Source organism: Poecilia reticulata, linkage group LG2, assembly GCF_000633615.1.
Source record: "Poecilia reticulata strain Guanapo linkage group LG2, Guppy_female_1.0+MT, whole genome shotgun sequence".
NCBI classification, from domain to species: Eukaryota; Metazoa; Chordata; class Actinopteri; order Cyprinodontiformes; family Poeciliidae; genus Poecilia; species Poecilia reticulata.
The window spans coordinates 14,561,180-14,567,282 of record NC_024332.1 but is presented as its reverse complement, the minus strand read 5'-3'; positions in this window follow the sequence as shown (position 1 = coordinate 14,567,282).

The following is a 6,103-nucleotide window of genomic DNA, read 5'->3' as shown; positions in this document are numbered from 1 at the left end:
TTTTTATTTTGGGTTTCAAATGTTTGAGTGAAAAAGTGTTTGTAGAAAAACTAGTCATTTTTGTATTTAGGATTTGACATCTTGTCACATTTGCTTTCATTTCAGTCTAATATTTTCACTAATATTCTGTGTAATAATTATCCCGCGTTACGGCTCAGACACTATTTTTCAAATTCAATCTTAAGCGATAAACAAAGACTGAAGGTACAGGTCAGAGTAAATTTTAGAAAGTCTTTGTGTGCTGCTCACCCTTACAAATATGAGAACATTTAAGTTGGGCTTTACAACAGTATAGTAGTTTTTGTATCGCTACAATGCAACAAAAAAAATAAATAAATCAACCAATTAACGTATGGCCTTACTCTTTACGCTGGGTTTATATATTACATTTAGTGTATTGTGTGCATTTTGGTTGATTTCTAAGCTCAAAGGAAATGTTTAATTGCTGTTGAGTATTTGATGGCAGCAAAAACAAATAAAAAAAGCAAAATGTCTGTTTGGAGTCAGTCATTATTATCATGATTTAACTCGCCGTGTTAAAAATCACAAACTATTTTACAACACAATAACCCAACATAAGACGTGTGTGCGGTTTGAAAGTCTGTCAGTTGGACTCAAACATATTGCAACGTTACACATATGACCTTTTTATTTTAATGCACCGATATGTTTTTGGTTTAATTTATGTATTTCCTTTTCTGTCTTTCTACCAATAACGATCATGTTTGGTGTGTTTCTGTTTCCACAGCAAATGTGTTTTGATGCTGCCTGTTTGTGTGCAGAACATTTTTCATTTTCAAGGTTTGTTGACATTTTAAATTGACACTGCAGCATTTTTTGCTTCCTGATCTGAAACCTAAACACTAAATCCAACAATGGATCATTTACTACTGTGACAGGACTTTGGTTGCTCTACATATTAAACTCTGCATTCTGCTTCTCTTTCATCTTTAAGATAATCGTTGATCACAGCATCACTGCATCTTCTCCTTTGCTCTCCTCGCTTCAGTTTAGCCCGCAGATTATAATAAAATATTGACTTGCTTTAAGGCCAACCAGCCACACTCTATGCTTCTTGGAAACAGCCACAGCTTTGATGTTGTTCGTCCCACAACTAATAAAAATTACAACAAAAACATTCTCCTTGCTGTGCTTCTTTTCTGATCAGTTTACTAAATGGTCACTGAATAAAGAGTGAAGTTTATTCCAAATTGATCGCATGTTATCATCAAGACCAGCAACGACTGTAAACATAAAAACATCCAGCTGAAGTTGAAGCGATGTCAAAAAGGTTAAAATATAATTCAGTTTTAAATATGAATATTTCTTCAGAACATAAAAACTGGGTTTTGTTTTTCATCTGAACATTTTTGTGGCCGTTACTGAACAGTTGGTTGACTCTAAACGGGAATCGAACCCAAGTCAGTTTTACACAAAGATAAACGAATACAACTTTCTCAAGAACTGAGGCAGGAGCCCCTTCAATCGAACTCCCACTCGCTTGCATCTGTTGCCAAGTGATGCGTAACATAAGGACTTTATTTGCATTTTAAGTTAATTTTCTGCACATCTGAGAGCCTCGTAGCACACGGCCACCTCTCCACACATCAAACACCTCCTCGCTCCCCGCCAGCTGTTCATCGGATGTTAAGTAGTCTCTTGTCACAGCCTGTGAATGCCTCCTGACTGCGGAGCTGCTCTTAACAGTCTGCGCTGCAGAAATATTTTGAACAGGAGCGATATTATTTGTAGCCGAATGTTCTTTTTTTTTTTTTTACAAAGAGTCTGACAACACGAAGTGGGCTAAACGATTAAAGAAAAAGAAAAAAGCAGCACGTTATGTCCGGATCTAAGGAAATTCAACAGAAACAAAGTCATTGACGACTATAAATATAAATATATAAATAATATACAAATATTCTGATCCACTATGGCAGTTTGTCCACGCAGCAGGGCAAAGCTGCAGCTCCTGCTTCCTCAACAAAACAAAGCAATTTGTTAAAAAAAAGTAAAACTGATGGATCCTTGTCTTCCCAAACACTTGCAAGGTGTTGGAGGGGGGAATGGAAATGACGCAACATGGTGGTAAGCGTGTACCTGTCCAAACCTTTTCTGAAACAAGGTGCACTCGGGAGAGAAATGATCAGATGATTTGTCAAGCTGCTGATCTGCTGCCTCAGACGATGCGGTGCTGCCGGTGACGGCTGTCGCCAACCGGGCAGAAGGTCGATGCTTTAATTGTGTTGAGCTCACATGTTCACGCTGCACACCAGAGGGTTTTTCCTCTTTCCTCAAGATGCTTCTTCACCACTTTGGACCACAAATGCGTTCATTTACATTCACGTTAATGCTAATCTACACGGGCGTTAGAAGTGAGTGTTTTGTATCTATTACGTGCTGAAGAGCTGGAAATGTAGTTTATGTGAAGGAAGATTGTTTTGGTAATCTTGTTCAACGATACTGATATGTGCAGAGATTCTAAACATAATAATAATAATAATAATAATAATAATAATAATAATAATAATAATAATAATAATAATAATAATAATGAAGATGGTTATGTTAATAAAGTGTGTCACCTTGAACCCATTTAGTTGATTAAATTATCTCATTTCTGTAAAACAATTTAAAAATCTGTTACAGTTTAGCTAGTGTTATTGCGTAAATACATTTTAAGAATTTGTAGAAATTTAGCTAATTTGTATATTATTGGAGTTGCATCATTTTCACTGATAAATATTGATCTACCCAGACAATATCAATACAAATTGTCACAATGTTTTTGTTCAATTCTAACAGTTCATTATATTTGTACAAAATTGCCTTTTAGCAGAAAAAGTTAGCTGTGCCAGGATAGGTAGGATTTTAATTTCTTTTGGCCCGCCATAGCAAGGCAGCGCATTAGCATTAGCCTTAGCCTTTTCCCTTAAATAAGCATGTTAGCTTTGTATTTCTTAACTATGTTTACTGAATGGAGCAAATCAAAGTAAGACAACATGGTAGTTATACGCCACGTGCCTCTGACATCGTTTAGGACAGCATTAGCATTTCGGCTAATTTTAGCTCATGCACTAATGATGCTGAATGGAGTAAGTCCATGCTATTCAACACACTTGTGATTCTCCACATTCTATTGTCTACATTGTTGCTTACTTTAGCATTGATGCTAATTTTTAGCATCAGAACGCTGGTTCCAACCGACGGCCACACTTTGAATTTCCCGTTTGACTTTCTTCAGAAATAGAAGAATAGAATGGAATGGATTCAAATTGTGTAAATACAAACCTGTATCTAACCTGAATTGTTAACTTGCATCTTCAGCTGATTACGTTCCACCACAAACACTTTTCCCACTAAAGTTATTTCTTATGCAGTACAAGCAGGAAGGGAAAATGCATCCAGTCACATTCGGCTTGAAGCAGAAATGCAGGTCAAGGTGTAAATTTGTGTCTTACTGCCTTTGCCACTAGATGTTACCAAAGATACATATATCAAATTTTTCATCTCCAGAAGTGAAGTCAGGGCTATTATGCACAGATTGAAATATCCTGTCTGTTCCGTTTGAGCCGCATCTCTTGTCTCTGAAGAATGAGCCTTCCTGCCTCCCCCCCTCCTCCTCTGCAGCTCCATCTACTTCCCCTCAGCTGCTTCCTAGCTGATGATCTATCCGGTTTTTCCATTGTTCCCAGTTCCCCAGCCTCCCTAATTCCAGCCCCTGTTGTCCGTCCTGTCATCGAGCTTTCCTGTTCCTCGCTCTACTCGCTCATTTTTCTTACCTAATTCTGCAGTCGGCTTGTTATATTTTATTTACAGCGCAGCGGTGTTGGCCCATGACTCACCACAGCTGCAGACACACAGGGAACAAAGTGGAGAATTGTGATACCTGGGGAAAAGATGCAATGACTTTACCTGAATTTAGCGTCTAAACTGCAATCCAATCATGCACTGACTTGTATTCGTAGCTCTGGGACTGAATACAAACTAATTTATATTTGATTAGAATTTAATGTGAAATACCAACAAAATGAGGAAAGAGGAAACAGCAAATATGTGGAAGAAGGTGCTCCGGTCTGGCAGGACTCAAAATAAACTTTCTGGTCCACATGCAAAATGTTGTCTGGCAACAAAAAAAAAGAAAAAAGAATAACACAGCAGTTCACATTAAATACAGTCACCCTACAGTGAAATTTATGCTGAGGGGAGGCTTTTCTTCAGTAGGGACAACTGGTCAGAGTCAATGGGAAGATAGCTGGAGCTATACAGGGCAACTGTGCAAAAAAAAAAAGAAAAAAGAAAAAGTTAGAGACAAAAGGTTTTCAGACTTGGCCGGAGGATCACCTTCCTGCAGGAAAACAAACCAAAACAAACAGACAATAGAACGGTTTAGATCAAAAAGACGTCCTGTGTTGAAACGGTCCAGTCAAAGTCCGGTGCTAAATCCAATTGAGAACCTGCACCAAGATTTGATTTGATAAGATTTTACAAAGAGAAAATGAAACTATTTTATTTCCCAGATATCACTTTCCTAAAAAAAAAAAAAAAAMASWTTYWWKTKKYYMWAAWRWYTAYWRTTTTATTTTYTTWYWKSCWMARAYATCKTTTGRCAAAAAAAAAAAAAAAAAAAAAAAAAAAAAAAAAAMTTAGGCCATGATTTTAGTATGGTAATAATAATATGTAAGGACATTAGATGCAGCACAAAATATATTTTTTTATATTTATAAATTGTGAACCAAGTGTCATTCTATATGAAAATTAAAATCCTTTAGCTACCTCTTTGTCACAGTTCTCATCATTCTGCATGAGTTTTTATTCAGTTTTCATCTAGTTTTTGCCCAGAAAAAGAAACTTTGCAAACAAAAACATTGTGGTGAACCGGGAAACAAAGGCACAACAGCTTTAATCCAAATTATTTTTACTGTATTATGAACTCTAGACTTTCCTCCTCGATACAACTGAGAACAAAATCCAACCTGAAACGCTTGATAAGAGAACTGCCATTATTTTCTTGACTTTTGAGAGCCTTACACTTTGTGTTGCTGGTGACCAAATAATTTTGAAAAAAACACAAGAAAAGATGAACAGGTGCAAAAATATTGTCATTCCAAGTGAGGCAGGAATGTGTGAGATACTTTAGGTCTGTTCTCCAAATATCCAGGTGTACTTCAAAGGTGACACCGCCAGAAACTGGCTTAACTAAAGCACACAAACATCAAGCTGAGTAGCAAGGTGTGTGTCTTGAGTTAATCTCTGCAAGCAACACTCGACCCGTTAAACAGGGGACACCGAACCACTTCACAAGCACACGGTACAAAGTCAGAAGACCGGTGCTGAGGTCAAGACTCGGCTGTGCACCTTTTAAGAGAACAGCAAACAGATACTGAGAAGACACAAAAGGTGGACTGAGGAAAAATGAAGATTACTCAAATATCCTCTGTCAAACAAAGCATTTCAGCCATGACAACTGCTCACTATGAGTCACCACACATTGGTGGTTTAAGTAAAGAGCTTATAGATGACAATGGCCCAGAGAAAGACCACCTGGAAGAGGATCAATGTGGCGACTTCAAAATGGTTAATTCACAATGTACCTACAATTAAACATTGTTTAACTGTACCACAATGTACATACAAGTTCCAACCCTGTACTTACAGGGGGCACAAAATATTAAAAAGAATATTCTTGACGACGATGATGGCCTACAACTAATGAAAACACAAGTTTCCAGTTTCTCTGATATCATTTCTTAAGACCAATAAAAACGGATGTGTAACATAAATGTCAACCTGCTGAAACTGTACCGTTTATGTACTTTATACTTTGTTGGTGTACATGAAAGGCGGGCCCTGTGGTAAGGTCCATGGACCTTATCACAGGGGCCGTATTTCATACCTGCTGAAATGCGGCCCCTGTGATAAGTATGAAATGCAGCTAATGGGCATTAGCCGCATTTCATTGGCTAATGCCCATTTGACGTCACTGCGCAGCTACCATGTGCTTGACCGTCTCACAAACTCATGCTAATGTACATTGTGGACTACCAGACCGACAGAAAGTTTTTGCGTCAGGACTCGAAAAAAAATGGTTCTCCACTGTCAGTGG